The sequence below is a fragment of the Giraffa tippelskirchi genome, chromosome 6 (assembly GCF_054371585.1).
Source record: "Giraffa tippelskirchi isolate mGirTip1 chromosome 6, T2T-mGirTip1v1.2.pri, whole genome shotgun sequence".
Classification (NCBI taxonomy): domain Eukaryota; kingdom Metazoa; phylum Chordata; class Mammalia; order Artiodactyla; family Giraffidae; genus Giraffa; species Giraffa tippelskirchi.
The window spans coordinates 143455373-143472081 of NC_137280.1; the positions used below are offsets into that span (position 1 = coordinate 143455373).

A 16709-nucleotide genomic window follows, 5' to 3' on the forward strand; every position below is an offset into this window, starting at 1 on the left:
CAAAAACATCACTTTCTGGTTGACTCAGGCCAATTGACCAGCGGCTGAGCAGTTGCTGATAGCTGATTGAACAGACAGGAAAAATGGTCTATGCCATCTGCTCAACAAGCAGCCTTCATTGTGGCCAAAAGCCAAGGGTAAATTAAAAAGAAAAAAATCAATTTAATTATGCATGTAACTAAGCTGTGTTTCATGATGAGAGAACTAAAAAGAAATTTGTTGTCCCACATAACTGAAGAATATTTTCCCAATCCCCAAATGGCATGCCAGTACGTTTTGAGTTGTTTCTCCAAAATGGGAATGGTTTTTTCATCAACCATCACACTGATTCTTCTTTTTAAAAAAAAAATGTTAGCCATACAATATGTGACCACAACACACAGAGGCACTAGAAATGTTCAAATGTGCCACCCTTCAATCCAAAACACTATTTGAGGTGGCTTTGCCATCTTGGGTAGAGGAAGGATTCCCAGGTATGTTTCTGAAGTAGAGAAAGGCAGACACTTTGGCACTTAGTCAACTGTATCATCAGCTCAGTTACACAACTCATTGTTGTAAGTGACAGTTGCTGGGATCTTGAAATCAATTTCTGTTGGCTTGTTCTGAGTAACTCTGCACATCTGGAGTGTTTGGCTTGAAGTATTTCTGAGAAAGGAATAAAAGTTGGAAATAGAAATGGTACATTTCGGTTGCCCTCTCATTAGAAGAGGCAGGGATCAAACAGCCCAGCACACACTGAGAATGCTGAATAAGATCAGACTCATGACTCTCAGAACAGAAAAGAGACAGAGAACAAGCAGTCCAAAGCAAAAACTGATGATAAAAAAAAAAGTAATAATAAAAACAATAATAGTGAAACTTATGGATGGTAGAGATTTTAGTCAAATGCCTAGCCAACATCCATATGTCCCTTCTTCTTTCCCAACAGAACTTCAGTTTTCTTCAGACACCCAACCTCCCTCCATGTAGCCTCAGGTGAAGCTGACTGTACCCCTCAGAGCCAAGGTGAGTTCCACTGGTTAAATGCTTCTTACAAGTAATTGGTCAAAATGGGCATGTGACCCAATTCTTAACAATAAGATATATGCAAAAGTTTGCTGGTGAGATTTTTTAAAAAAATTTCTTTGCTTCAAATAGAGAGTCATAGGACAGACATCCTTCTTCCTCAGGACATTCATGTATTTAGATATGATGCCTGGAAGCAAGGCAGCCATCCTAATAACCAGCCTAAGGTAGAACTCAGGATCACAAATAGAAATATGGAAAGAGCCAGGTTCTTGATGACATCACTGAGGAACTAGTTTAACTAACCCTGCAGACATCCTCTCCCTAAACTTTCAGTTATATGAGCTATTACAGTTCCTTCTTTAAACCACTCTTGGGTGGAGTTACAAGTACTTACATCCAAAAACATCCGAAGTTAGAGAATGCTTACTATGTTCCAGTCACTGTGTCTGGTACCCTATAAGCTAAAGGGAAATAATTTTCCCTTGTTTACCTTGTGGTGCCCTATAAGCCAAAGGGAAATAATTTTCCCTTATTAACCTTGTAGCTACCCTATGAGATGAATATCATTGTTATGTGATTCTACAGTTGAGGAAACTAAGTCTTGGGGAGTTTATATAATTGGTCAGAATCAGCTGATAAGTGGTAGAGGCTAGATTCAGAATTTAAGCATTTGACTCCAGGGCCTACACTTTTAGCCTCTATGCTCTATAGCAGAGAAGGAAAAGATTTGCTCCAAACACACCAGAAGTCAATATCATCCCAGGATTGAAACAGAGGTCCAGTGCTCTTTCAATGCCCCTGTGGATGGTGAGGATTTCAGAGATCAGGAGACAGTGTGGTCTCTCCTTTAACCAAGACATCCCTTTCCATGGGACTCATACTCTGGCTTAAATGTCTTGCCCTTCTCTTTAATCATTGGCCACATTATCTGGTTCTCTATGCCCTTCCATCTCCTTTTTCATTTCTGCCTTTTCAGCTCATTAAGTGACTATTTTGCAGCTACTGAAGAGAGACATGATAATCCTGGAACACTCCCCATGGCAGGGGTAACATCATTGCCAGTGGGAAGTTCTCAGCATCAGGGAAATTAGGCTATCAACTGGGGACTTGGAGGGTGAGTTGGCAGGTTTCCCCTGCTAACAGATTTCAGTCTTGATTCAGTGGGTCTCCTAAGTCAGGTGACAGCTCTGTAGTGGCCACAAGTCCCAGACATGGAAAAAAGGCGACACCTGAAGCTGCTTCAAGCTGAGAATGGGTCACCAGGGCTCCCCCATTGTCCATAAGTAAGAAGACAGACTGACAATGGCTTGACAGACTGATATCACCATGCTAATAGGACAAAAAGAAACAAGGAGCCCCTCCTTACACTGTGGGGTTCTAGAAGTAAATAAGCAGCAGGATGTCATGATTTTGAGCATGGTTTCATAATTAAGTCCATATGGATTTGACTGCCAATACAGTTACTTGTTAACTAGTGAATGCAAAAAAGTGAGTAATAGAACTTCCCTGAAACTCAGTTTCCTCTTCCAGGAAAATAAGGGTAGGATGATTGTGGGGATTAGACATGATGAGCGTTATGCCTGGCACATAGTAAATGCTCAATGCCTTTGAAGATAATGAAGCTGGCTACAATGATGATGGCAATAAAGATGAAGCAAGGACATGTGCAGACTATAATTTGAGCAATATGTGGGCATCATATTTAATTGGATCACCTACTTGTGCCTATAGAAGAGACGATCTAGTGCAGAGTTATAACTTTGCTCGGTGGAGCCCTAGAGGAATGGTGAAAGTGCTACCAAGGGTTTGGAGCTAGAGGAAGACCGGAATTCATGGAACTCTAGCATGCCCACCCCTGACTTCCACCAGATCATCTATTTCTGGTTTCCATTTGGGCTTTCATGTAATATTACTCAAAAATTTTTTTTTACAGTTTGGAAATCACTCTCCTGATTGAACCTACTCATTTTTCAGGATAGGAAACTACAGCCTAGAGAAGTCATCTGACTTCCAAGTTTGCACAGTAGCTAATAATGGAATCGGGACTAGGATTCCAGACTCAGAGATCAGCACACTTGCCTAAGAAATGCTACTGAAGCATTCTCTTGCAAATATACACTTCTAATCTACATAACTGTCACTATGAATATCAACAAACACTATTGTCATATACCTCCCTATGAGTGTGTGGTACTATAGGGCTTAGAGGGGCAGAATGCAGGGGTAATATCAGGAAGGCTTCTGGAGAACTAATGTCTGAACAAAGTTTTGAACAGTACATATGAGTTAACCAGTTGGAAAGGGGAAGAAATGGGAGTAATTCCAAACATTAAACCTCTTTGAAATTGAGAACTATGTTATAAATATAAGGCATATTGTTCTGACCAAATTACCAAGTGTATCAATCAGAGACCAGTCAGGAAACACCAAGCATATTAATAATTCAAATCAGAGGATTTAATCCAGCGAAGTACTTACAAAGTGTTGGAAATGCTAGAAGAATAAATACGAAAAGTTGAGGTAAGCTGGAGACAAGGAAAACGCAGAAAGCAGCTACTACTCCAAGGGTTTGGACAGAGACGACAGCATGTTATTATCCAAGTGCAGGAATGTGCTTATGACTGCATCTCTAGGGGTGCCAGAAAGGGTGATAGACTCATGAAGGAGGGACCTCTGCATCTGTCATAGGACTACCAGGGAGGGTTCTTCCAAGCTGGTACTGAACTGTTGTGGCTGAGGTTAGAATCTCCAGAAATAGTCACTCCCAAAAATTGTACAAAGAACATACCTTCTCACTTCCTCCCACCTTCCAACATCCTACCACTGCTTCCCCTTGGCTGAAGCTACACAGGGGATATGGAAACTGTGGTTTGCTGAAGTCCAGGCCCTATAATGAAGATTAAGGTGTGGAAAGGCAAGAATGGTGCTGAGAATAAGCAGGAAACAATCACACCACATTTTCTGAATGTTACCTTCTTCCCAGGAATTTTGCCAGGGTCTGTGCTCTCCCTACAAATACATAATGACAAAGTGATATACCCACAATAGCAACCCAGTAGTAGACATTGCAGGTTTTTTTTATCTGTCCAGTACCTAAAGTATCTTCCTTTTTTAGGAGGGGGAATCCGCCACTGTACAGTATGAAACCCTAGATCTTGAATTTCCTAGCTTCCCTTGTAACTAGGAGGTAACATATGACCAAGGCTCCACCAATCGGATACATCTATTCTTAGACTTGGAACCAGGAGCTAGTGACACAAAGAATTAAAGTCAGGGAGGTTGCATCCTGATGTAGAAGTAGCCATATCCAGGCTTTCCAGTGCTGTGGCAACTATGTCCTGACCAAACTGGTTAGACATGATCTAGACGCCCAGGGATTTTGAAAACTATTTAAATTTTTCTAATAATTTCATTTTCTGCTTAAATCCTCTAGAGTAATTGTCTGTTGCTTGCAACTGAGAACCTCTACTAGCATAAACTCCTTCCTTGTTTTGTGACCAGAGATCTTATGTCTTTAGTCTAGCATATACGATTGCCCATGAGTTTTAGGGAGTTTCATCTCCTATAATATCCAAGAGAAAAAGGCAATGGCAAACAAGCATACTGGCCTAGAATCCTCTAGAAGTCCTCAGAGGCTGGAGTGTGCTACCAGCTTCCAGCATCCAGGGGTGTAGAAGCAAGCCGTCTCCAGCCATGACTTTGAAGAAGAGTCACTCTCCTTGAAGGTTAAGTTCAAAACCCACAAGATTCATCCCTATCCAGGAAGCTCTTGGTTTTGTTGCATCTCCCCCTCTCCCAGACCAAGCACTATCATATATTACTAAACTCTACCCCCTTGCAATTTCAGAACCTCCAGCCTCCTTGCAATGTTAGCCAAGGATCTCTAAGGAGTAGGACACTCACCCCGCTCCTCTTATTCTAAATTGTCATCTATTAAATTAGTCATCTAATGTTGCATGATAAGTCACTTCAAAACTTAGTGGCTTAAAACAAGAGTAGTTTATTACCTTTCATGGATTTTGAGGATCAGGAATTCAGTCAGGGCACAATAGGTATGGCTTATCTCTGCTCCACAATGTTTGAGGGTCTCAGCTAGAAAACTCAAATGTTGCAGGTTCCATACATCTAAGGGCTCATGCACTCATCTATCTAGCAGGTGATGCTGGCTGCTGGCTGAGGACCTAGCTGGGGTGACCAGCTGAAACACCTCCCACCCATGCATGGCCTCTCCATGGCTTGGGCTTCCTTACAATATGGCACTGGGTTCCAAGAGTCAGGTAGAAGCAGTATTGCATTCTAACCTCAGAAGTCATGTGGCATCACTTCTACCACATTCTATCGGTCAAGGCAGTTACAAAGATCCACCTCATTTCAAGGGAAGAAAACAAAGACCTTCACTTCTCAATGGAGAAATGTCACATCGTAAGACAAGCCTGTGGAATGGGAAATACATTGACATGGTTTTCTTGAAAATACTTTCTGCCCAATCACCTTAAGTAATTCTCAGGTTAAAAGGGCCTCTTTGGATTCATTCTCCTTTGATCATGTAGCAGCTCACTCTGCACCTGACCTTCTAAGTATCCCATCCTCAGTGAATCCATCCACCTTCTAGGAAGGGGACTGCACTCGGTGAGTCCCAGGTGTTCTTGTGGATCCTTCTTCTGAGAAGAAGCAAATAAATGCAAATGTCATCTCAATAGAGCTCTCTGCTATACACACAAACCCGAAGATACTGATTTCAGTAACGCCTTGAAGCTGTGCACTCCTTTATGGCTCACTGCACTTTTGCATGCACAGCTTATTTAATCAATAAACTCAAAGATGACTTTTATAATAAAATAAATAAATAAAACTACACAGTATTAAGGACAAACATGGCTTGAAAATTGCTCACCCTACACTTTCTCCACTCAACTTCTGCCACCTTGAATTATATTCATGAAGACCTAGCGCCTCGAGGGCTGACACCTCAGCATAAAATAAATTCCACATCAGCAAACTTGTTGAGGTGGGAAAGGAAACCAAGTAGGATGGTGGCTTCCACGACAGAAAAAGGAGGCCCTAAACTTGAATTAATGTCCCCAAGCAAAGGCTCCTGCAGGAGCTGGATGATTTGGAAGTGAAAAGACACCAAATAAATTGACTGCTTTTAGCTCTTAGGCAAAACATCAGTGATTCATTGCTGAGAATTTTCACAACACTCTCCCGCAACCTTGCTCCCTCAGTCCTTTGCTTTAGGCTAGGTTTGACTCCATGTGAGATGAAATAAAATAATTAAATAAGATGATGAGCTTAAGTATAGTCCCTGGTCCACAAGAAGTGTTCGTGCAATGCTTAACAAAGATGAAGATGAGGATGAAGATGCAGCCTAGAAGAAGGGTCTCCAAGTGACAGTCACAGCCTGGAAACCAAGAATGAGAGTTGAACATACTGTAAAACAAAATGGGGAGCAAGATATGCATGCCAGCACCTCAAAGGTGAAGATTTGGGGGTTGCACCAAGCCAGGAAGAAGGGAAAAGGTCAAATATCAAAAAAGATACAATTCATTATTTCTTTCATCCATTCATCCATTCAGTCATTCAGTAAATATTTACCCGGCCCTTGCTACATGCAAGGTGCTCTCTACTGCCAAGGAACTGGTACTGTCTGAGAAAGCTGAGCCGCGAGGCAGTCAAGAGCAATATATCACCAAAAGGCTTTTGGAAATACCAGTCCAGTGATGTGGGGCTATGCTGGTGGGTCAGGAAACAGAGCGGGGACTTGCAGCCTTCTGCTGTAGTTCAGATAGCCTCACAGGCATTCAATCTGCCACCAGGTTCTGGGAATTGAAAATGCTATGGGAGACTAGACTGGAAAGGCTTGTCCCGTTTGGACAATCCCAAGTAAACCAAGTATCTCTTAGAGCCAAGATCTGAGGCAGACCTGGTTTCAGGGGTCTCAGGCTCACCTCTCACATGGCCAAAAGAGGCAGCTACCTACTTCCTCAAGGGGCCAGCCAGCCCAAAGCCATCCTTGCTGAACTGCCAGAAACTCCCTCACCAGAGCCAGGCTCATAGGGAGACATCTATTCAGTGTCTTGGTCCATGCACATGGACCAAGAGTTTACTATTTGCCAGTCTCTGGTGTAGGTCTGGAGATACATTATTAAATAAAACAAATGAGGTCCCTGCACCTTGGGGTATATGTTCAGGTTGGGGAAACAAACAACTAGAGAGCCACAATCCCTTATCTGAAACAGTCACCACCAGATGTTTTCGGGGAGGGATAGAAAATTTTTCACATTTTAGAGAGGTCATGCTGTTCAAATTTCATAAGATACTTTATACCCCATCGAGTCTGGGCCAGCTCTTCATAACCAAACACTTTAGCAGCTCTGTAGCTGCACATATCCACATTTACACTAAGACGGATAAATTAAGGAGACAGATAGTTTCACATCAGTTCAGGTCAGATTTTGCTACAAAAACTGCAAATTTATATCAAGAACAAACTGATGAGTGCCAAACCCATTTTTTTTAATGTTCCATTTTCAGGGCATTTGGAATTTCAGAATCACAGAGGAGGACAGTAAACAAGATAATTTTAGATAGTGATACAGACAATGCAGATAATCAAAAGAGGATCATATAATCCTGAGTGAGGCAGCAACAGAGCAACCTCTCAAGATGGACTCTTACCTGAAGCACCGTGCAGGGCCCTCATGCACACTGTCTCGGATCAAGCCTCTGCTCCCTGGGATGCAACGCTGTCACTTCCATTTGACTGGGACTGGAGAACTGGTACTCAGAACCTCGTTCTAGGCCGGTATTTCCCAGATCCCCACAGAAAAGTACCATTTGTGGTTTTACCATGTTCACATACCTTAGGGTTTGTCCTTAGGGTTCTCCTTTAAATCAAATCAGTTTTTTTAACTTACGTAAATTTATTTTTAAAGGAAGCATTATAGAACCACCATAAATGGAAAGATGGTGCCTTTGTAGTACACATAAAAATGTTGGCCTCCACACCACCTAAAGTTATCTATGTAGACCATACTTGGAGAAATGCTGACCTAGGCCAACAAATGGAACTCAGCTTGAGCCCAGTATTCTTCCTCTTGCCAGGCATTACCTTTCTAGACTAGGATGGCAGCAAAGACCAAATGGACCTATTTCCCCAGCTCACCCTGCATCTTAGACCCAAAGGAATCTTCATCTTCCTAGGAATGTGCCTAGAATGAACTCTGAGGGTTGAAAAAGAGAAGTAGCCTCTAGGCACTGTGTTAAGTGCTTTACAAATACGGCCTTGTTCAAGCTTGACAACCCTGGGGTAGATGACACCACTACCTTCATTTCACAGAAAAAGAAAAGGACGCTAAGACAAGGGGCGGCCAAGGTCACAGAACAACCAGAGGTAGAATTGGAATTCATACTCATCTCTCAGACATCCAAAGCTTGCATTCAGTATTTATAACTGCAGCCTTCCCCAATGTCATTCCCATCCTCCCTTTGGCATTCCAGAGTGCTCTGCTACAGCTCTCCTAAAGTTCTTAATAGTAGTTTGCAGGTGTTGTGGCTCTATCTTTTTCATCCACCAAGCTGAGAGCTCCTAGAAGGCACAGCCCATGTTTTAGTGCTTCCTAAAGACTGACTCGATGGACAGGGGTTTGGGTAGACTCCGGGAGTTGGTGATGGACAGGGAGGCCTGGTGCGCTGCAGTTCATGGGGTCTCAAAGAGTCCGACACGACTGAGCGACTGAACTGAACTGAAAGACTGTAAGATCTAAGAAAGCAAGGGTCATCTCTGTCTTGTTCAGCTCCGTGTCCCCTTCACATAGTGCAGTGCCTGACACCTGCAGGAGGTCCTCAGTAAATACCTGTTGAATTAAGAAATAGATTAATGAAAGAATGGCTGAGCATCTACCCATGAATCTTGTATCCCAGTTCCCAGCATAGTGCTTGGCATATAGAAAGATCTCAGTAAAGATTTGTGGAATCATTAGAGAACACTCCTGTTACTTACAGATTAAGCACAACTAAGAATTTCTGATACTAGTATCTAGAATTCAAAAGAAAATTAATTTTAAATGGAACATTCTTCTGTTTCAATAAACAAGCTATCAATAGGCAAAGAAAGAAGAGAAAACACTTTCAATTCAGTTATTCAAGATCAGTTCAGATAAACTTAAAATGTTAAAAGCCTTGGATTTTAAACCAAACCCGAGCCTAAAAAGAGATATCTTTTCAGCAGTGTGCTTCCGGAAGAACGTTTGCTATAATTCCCAGTTTTTGTATCAGTTCCCCAGAGATTGATGGCACCGACCAATTTTAAGTGATTAAGTGTGTTCCTGGAATTCTCCAGTGTACTCCTGACTCAGATGGAAGGTGTGCGCTCAGGGAGGGGAGGGAATATCTGACGATCTCTATTGTTCAGTGAATGTGGGTGTGGAAGAGTGGGGAGGAAGGAGAGGGGCTCGTGAATCCCTTATTTCACAGGGCTTGGAAATTTAATATAATGCAAAACTAACCACATGTTGAAGAGCACATTAAGTTATCTGTCAAATCCATTCTTGTTTTCCAACATGATCATCTCAGGAAACATATTCATCAGCCATGCTCCACTGGAATCTCAGATGTAACATCCCCCTGGACAAAATTCTCAAGGGCAGAGGGCACTGCCTAGCACAGGGTAGATCAAGCATCTTATTCCTCCAGGTTGCTAAGACAGATGCAGGGTCATTAAACATATTCAGTGATTGGGGGAAGTGTCTAACTCAGTGCCCAGCATATAAGAATCCAAGAATTCCCTTCTGAAGTGATTAAAAAAAAAAAAACTCATGTGGGACTTCCCTGGTGGTCCAGTGGCTAAGAATGTGCTCCTAATGCAGGGAGCCACCATTTGATCCCTTGTCAGAGAGTTAGATCCCATGTGCCTCAACTAAAACCCGTTATGACCAAATAAATAAAAATAGATTTAAAAAAAAAGCTCCATGTAGCCAAACTCTGTCCAAGTCCCAAATAATTGTTTATATAATATGGGCAATTTAGAAATTGCCTGCATTTCTTTCCTTTCAGTTTTTCCCCCAGAAACCCTTTGAAACCTTTTGACAACAGCTTTATTATCTCCATGTGGCTGAGGAGGCAATCAAGGCTCAGACAATCAAGCAACTGACCAAAAGTCACACAGCAAGGAGGTGGCAGAGCTGGAATTGAAGTGCAGTGGTTTGGACTCCAGGGGCTATTTCCCTGAACTCCTCGGCCTCTCCCACTGGCTCCTATGGCTATCTTGACCAGCCCCACCTATGGATGAAACAGATAGTCATTTAAGTAGATTTTTAAAACTTTCTCTGCCTCCAGAAATGTATCCTCCAATGATCTTCCAAGTTTCCTGAAATCTTTGTCCACCTGTCTTCAAGGTCAAATACCAACAGGTGACTCTTCACCGAGTTGTCCCATCTAGGTCCTCAAAAGGACCCAGACCTGTCCATGTTGGTAAACATTTGAGTCAAGATTTTCCTTCCAGACTCCCAGTGCTTTCATATAAAAAATGAATAGTCTGGGTCCATGATCTTCAAAGTCCGTGTCTGCTGGGACCTTCTCTGTCACTCTGATCTACATGGATATATAAGTAGTTTGGCCACCTCTTCCTTATCCAGTTATAAAACACTCAGTAGCAGGATAAGAACAAGGGACACTGGCACCTGAAAAAGCAAGTATGCCTGAGAGCCCAGGGGCTGGCATAGCTCCAACTCCAACTCCATCAAGCCAATAACACTCGCCACCCCTCCCTGTTCCCTCTCTCTCTCTCTCCCTGTCTCCTCTTCCTGCCTGGCCAGGATGGCAAACCACAATCAGAGAAGCCCTGGGCAAGGCTGGTCTGTGGTATCGCCACTGGTTCTGCCTATTATTCCACCAGTTGTGCTGGTTTGAATTAGAAGAGGAGAGGTAAAACTGTCACTATTTGCAGATGACATGGTACTATGTATAGAAAACCCTAAAGTCTCCATCAAAAAACTGTTAGCACTAATAAATAAATTCAGTAAAGTTTTAGCATACAAACTTAATATATAACAATCTGTTGCCTTTCTATACACTAATAACAAACTGTCTGAAAGAGAAATTAAGAAAATAACTCCTTTACATTTGCATCAAAAAGAATAAAATACTCTTAAAAATATAAAACATTGATGAAGGAAATTGAAAATGATACAAAGAAATGAAAAAATATCCCATGCTCTTGGGTTGGAAGAATTAGTATTGTCAAAATGTCCATATTACCCAAAGCAATCTACAGATTTAATGCAATGCCTATCAAAATACCCATGACACTTTTCACAGAACTAGAACAAATAATACTAATATTTGTATAGAGCCATGAAAGACTTTGAATTGCCAAAGAAATCTTGAGAAAAAAAGAACAAAGTTGGAGATACAATGCTCCCTGACTTCAAACTATATTAAAAAGCTACAGCAATCAAAATATTTTGATAATGACACAAAAACAGGCATATAGATCAATAGAACAAAATAGAGAACTCAGAAATAACCAACAACAAGGGAGGCAATAATATACAATGGAGAAAAGACAATCTCTTCAATAAGTGGTGCTGGGAAAATGGGACAGCTACATGTAAAAGAATAAAATCAGAACATTTTCTCACATCATATACCAAAAAAATAAAAAGCTCTCAGTATGGATTAGAGACCTAAATGTAAGTCCTAAAACCATAAAACTCCTAGAAGAGAACAGAGGCAGAACACTTTTTGACATAAATCATAGCAATAGTTTTTTGAATTAGTCTCCTAAGGCAAAAGAAACAAAAGCAATAATAAAACAAGTATGATCTAATTAAACTTAAAAGCTTTTGTACAGTAAAGGAAACCATCAACAAAATGAAAAGACAACCTATTGAATGGGAGAAGATATTTGCAAATTATATGACCAATAAAGGGCTTATATTCAAAACATATAAATAGCTCAATATCAAAAAATCAAATCACCTAATTTTTTGAATGGGCAGAAGACTTGAATAGACATTTTTTTCAAGGAAGATATACAGATGGCCAACAGACAATGAAAAAATGCTCAACATCATTAATCATCAGAGAAATGCAAATGAAAACCACAATGTGATAGCACCTCATACCAGTCAAAATGTCTATCACCAAAAAGTCTACAAATAACAAATGTTGGCAAGAATGTGGAAAAAGAGGAATTCTCATACACTGTTGGTGGGAATGTAAATTGTAAATTAGTGCAGCCACTAATGTATGTAGTACAGCATTTCCTCAAAGAACTAAAAATAGAGCTACCATATGATTCAGCAATTTCACTTCTGAGTATATATCCAAAGAAAATGAAAACAGTGATTTGAAAAGGTACATGCATCTCAATGTTTATTGACACATGCAGCATTATTTACAATAACCAAGATATGAAAGCAACCTAAGTGTCCATCAACATATGAATGGATATATATATACCACATCTTATATACCATATATATATACTGCATATATATATGCAATGAAATATTACTAGACATAAAAAATAATGAAATTCTGTCATTTGCAAAAATGTGGATGGACCTAAAGTATATTATGCTTAGTAAAATAAGAAAAATACTATATTTGACATATGTTATCACTTATATGTAAAATCTAAAATATAAAATAAATGAATGAATATAACAAAATAGAAACAGACTCACAGATATAGAGAACAAGTTAGTGGGGGTTCCAATGGGGAGTGGGAGGGGAAGGAGCCAGATAGTGGTATGGGATTAAGAGACATAAACTGCCATGTATAAAATAAATAAGCAACAAGGGTATACTATACAGCACAGAGAATGTAGTCATGATCTCATAATAATTTTAAATGGATTATAATTTATTAAAATACTGAAACTAATATAGTATTGTAAATCAACTATAATATTTTTAAACATTTTTTTTTATTTTTTTTTTGAGGCACAGAAGTTTATTTTGTATTATAGTACACTGTGAGTACTTGCTCAATGTTCCCCTCAAACTGCCATTCCTTATCATCCCCTGGCACTTGAGATGGAAGGCTCTTCTCTGCATCACTACCCTTTTCTTGATGAAAACTTTACAACACAAAAGCCATTACAACGAGTGGCACCCTCACAGTCCTTTGAATTCCATCTCACCAACTTACTATCCAGGTCAGGAGCTACTCCTTTCCTAAGTCACCAGCAGAACCAGTTGTGATCTAAAAAAAAAAAAACATTTTTAAAGAAACAAACAAATTATGCTGATCTGTGATTCTGTCAAACGTATTTGGCTGCTTCTGCATCACCCATAAGAACTACTGAAGAATTGTCCCTGTTGACCCCTGTCACCACCACAACCCAACAAGTTCAGTGGTTTCCTGTGAACACAGAAAGCAGGGGAAAAGAGAGAGAAAGAGAGAGAGACTCCTGAGATAGTCATAAAGCATAATAACAGAGAATTATGCCCTTTAGATTTTAAAAGGAACTGGAGAAGGAAATGGCAACCCACTCCAGTGTTCTTGCCTGGAGAATCCCAGGGACGGCAGAGCCTGGTGGGCTGCTGTCTATGGGGTCGCACAGAGTCAGACACGACTGAAGCGACTTAGCAGCAGCAGCAGCAGATCACAGAACCTGATCCCCAGAAAGTGTGTGTGTGTGTATGTGTGTGTGTGTGTGTGTGTGTGTGTGTGTGTGTGTGACAATTGAAACTACGATAAGCATCTTTTTTGGTGGGGGAGCCATATGCTTAACAGATTTTTTATATACTTTAAAAAAATATTTTTTAATTGGAGGAAAATTGCTTTACAATGTTGTGTTGGCTTCTGCCATACAACAGTGCAAATCAGCCATAACTATACATATATACTCTCTCTCTTGAGCCCCCTCCCCTCCCCACATTGCACCCCTCTCATCACAGAGCACCAGGCTGGCTTCTCTGTGTTATATAGCAGCTTCTCACCAGGTATCTAGTTTTCACCTGATAGTATATATATATATTGATGCTACTTTCTCTATTCATTCCACTCTCTACTTTCCCATCTGTGTCTACAAGTCCATTCTCTACCTCTGCATCTTCATTCCTTCCCTGCAAATAGGTTCATCGATACTATTTTTCTAGATTCCATATATATGAGTTAATATACAATATTTGTTTTTCTCTTTCTGACTTACTTCACTCTGTATAACAGGCTCTAGGTTCATCCACCTCACTAGAACTGACTCAAATTCACTCTTTCTATGCCTGAGTAATATTCCATTGTATATATGTACTACATCTTCTTTATTCATTTATTTATAGATGGACATCTAGGTTGCTTCCATGTCCTGGCTGTTGTAAATAGTGCTGCAATGAACTTTGGGATATGTGTGTCTATTAGAATTGTGGCTTTCTCAGGGTATGTGCCCAATAGTAGGATTACTGGATCGTATGGTAGATTTATTCCTAGCTTTTAAAGGAATATCCATTCTGTTCTCCATAATGGCTGTATCAGTTTACATTCCCACCATCTGATAAGCATCTAATTATCACTTATACTCAGCAAAGTATGCTTCTGACTTACATTCATAACCTAGGGGTTAAATCAAGAATATAGACATTAGAGGCTGTTAGCACATTAAACAGATGTTTATATATTCCAACAAGGTGATTTTTAAATATTTTATTATAATTTTGATTACTAATTATTGACCATTTGCAAGATGCCTGTCATTATCTAAGTATTTTATATGTTACCTCATTTAATCCTTAAAACATTCTATGACATTATTCTGGCAGTATTCAGTACAGACTACTCCTTTTGCTTGGGAGTTTTCTCACTATCTGATGTTAGTATCAATGAATAGAAGCTAAGCTAGAGACTTGGGAGAGAATCTCTCACGGAGAGATGGGCAACAACAATGACAACAAAAAAGCCCAGAACCTCAAAGCATTTATAATTTAGAAGGAAAAAATAAAGCAGGTGTCCAATCAAACCAAACATTATATGCTGGCTGGATCATAAAAATAATTTTCAAATGTAAAGTAGTTTTCTAGGCCAACTGTCAGGCTCTTCTTTCCCCCATTCCATTCTGGATCCTTATGTGCTCTGAAGTAAATACCTACAAGGCACCTTCTTACTAAGAATTGTCCCTCCCTTATCCATATGGTCACCGTGGGTGCCATGCCATAAAAATGTGATGCCCTTTCCCTGGCCAGTGTTGATGGTTCAGGGCTGGTCACCTACCAAAGCCTAGCCAATGACAGAAGCCATTGCCTAGTGACAGCTGATTGGTTCAGATATAAACTCCGACCCTCAGATTTACCTGAACCCTTCCATGGAAGTTTTGGGACAAGATTGATGTAAAGGACCCAGGCTTTTTGTGGCTGCCCACATGCTAAGGTATAAAAACTAGGACTTTTTGTGGCCTTGTTTCTCATCTTGTAAATCACAGGAAGAGGGTTTCATCCTGTGGAAAGAAACAAAGATGAAATAAGGTATGTGAGGAGTTATTCAAAGGGTCTTGAACCCTGAGTCCAATTGTTCCTGAAGCGTAGATACATGCCAGATTTTAAATTGCTTATGATACTCAACTAACACAGTAAATTGCTGTTTTCACTTAATCTACTTGGAGCTAGTTTTCTAGAACCAAGGGTCCTTAAAAGCACATGATCCTGGTAGGTCTCATGTCTCTGATTCCAGTTTAAGTCCACCTAGCTAGATTTGGTCACTCCCTGATTCCTGCATTTAGACCTTCCTGGATGTGAGTATTGACCTTCCTTTCAACTTGATGTCTTTTGTTCTCTTGGTTGGGGCTTCCCCACCCTCATCCCATTCTGCAGAACTCCATCTTGAATCCCCCGAAGACAGAGAAACAGGACAGGTTCCAAAGAAACTGTGACACCCAGGGGCAGGTGTGGACGGTGCCAGAGCTGTGTTGGACGGTGCCAGAGCTGCTGTGGGAGAATGTGAGGAAGGAGCAAGAGGATACAGCTGCAAGAGCCAGAGAGGTCCACAGGGATTTAGCTAACCCTCCAAGGCTGGTGGGACTCTAATCAGTGGAGAGGACTGGGATTATAAAGTGGAAGGAAACTTGAAATGAATACTTCTAGCAGAAGGAACAAAATAGGCCAAACTGTTTGTGGGGAAATGGGTAAGTACAGCTTTAGTGGATTTCTAAGTAAAAAAGCCTTCCATCTTGATTACTATATTATTCAGTAGATTTTACTCCAACTGACTTCGTCCTTTCAAAATAGTTTTTGCAGGGGGAGGGAGACAGTTGATTATAGGCCTGCTGTTTGAAAAAAAAAAAAAGAGAATACCTTCAGAAAATATGGAAAATTATGAAATCACCTATAATCTTTCTACCTACTCAGATACAATCTCAGCTAATATTTGTCTATCTGCTTATAACCTCTTTTTAAAGCATCTAAACATTTATATAAAAGTAGATTTGAGCCATTTATACAGTTTGGCATCCCAGTTTTTTTCATTTTCAATATTTTATAAGCAAAATGTCATTAAATATACACAACATGATTCTACATCATTGTCATTAAAAGACCTCATGGCATTCTCTGTGTGGGTTTATGGTAATGTCTTAACCAGTTACCCCTTGGCAGACATTTAAGCTGCTTCCAATCAGGTTGCAAGTATGTGTGTGTGTGTCTTTGCTTTTATATAAAAAATCATGATGACAGATCTTTACACATTTGTTTGCTTGTTTTATTAA

At 40.3% G+C, this 16709-nt stretch overlaps 2 protein-coding genes across 17 annotated transcripts in view; one reads left to right on the forward strand and one right to left on the reverse strand.

Annotated features, from left to right (window-relative positions):
* Nucleotides 1–16709, forward strand: part of LOC145510137 (uncharacterized) — a 520288-nt gene that overhangs the window by 488945 nt on the left and 14634 nt on the right. For 9 of the 16 annotated variants that reach the window (XR_014056762.1, XR_014056755.1, XR_014056765.1 and 6 more), the window contains one exon: nucleotides 929–1005. The gene's annotated coding sequence lies outside the window, so the exon portion shown is untranslated. Of the gene's footprint in view, nucleotides 1–928; nucleotides 1006–15819; nucleotides 16131–16709 lie in introns of all 16 variants that reach the window. The other 7 variants (XR_014056752.1, XR_014056771.1, XR_014056763.1 and 4 more) reach the window with 1 other exon arrangement.
* LOC145510139 (uncharacterized) overlaps nucleotides 1–16709 on the reverse strand; it is a 51255-nt gene that overhangs the window by 11873 nt on the left and 22673 nt on the right. The gene's annotated exons all lie outside the window — the stretch shown is intronic.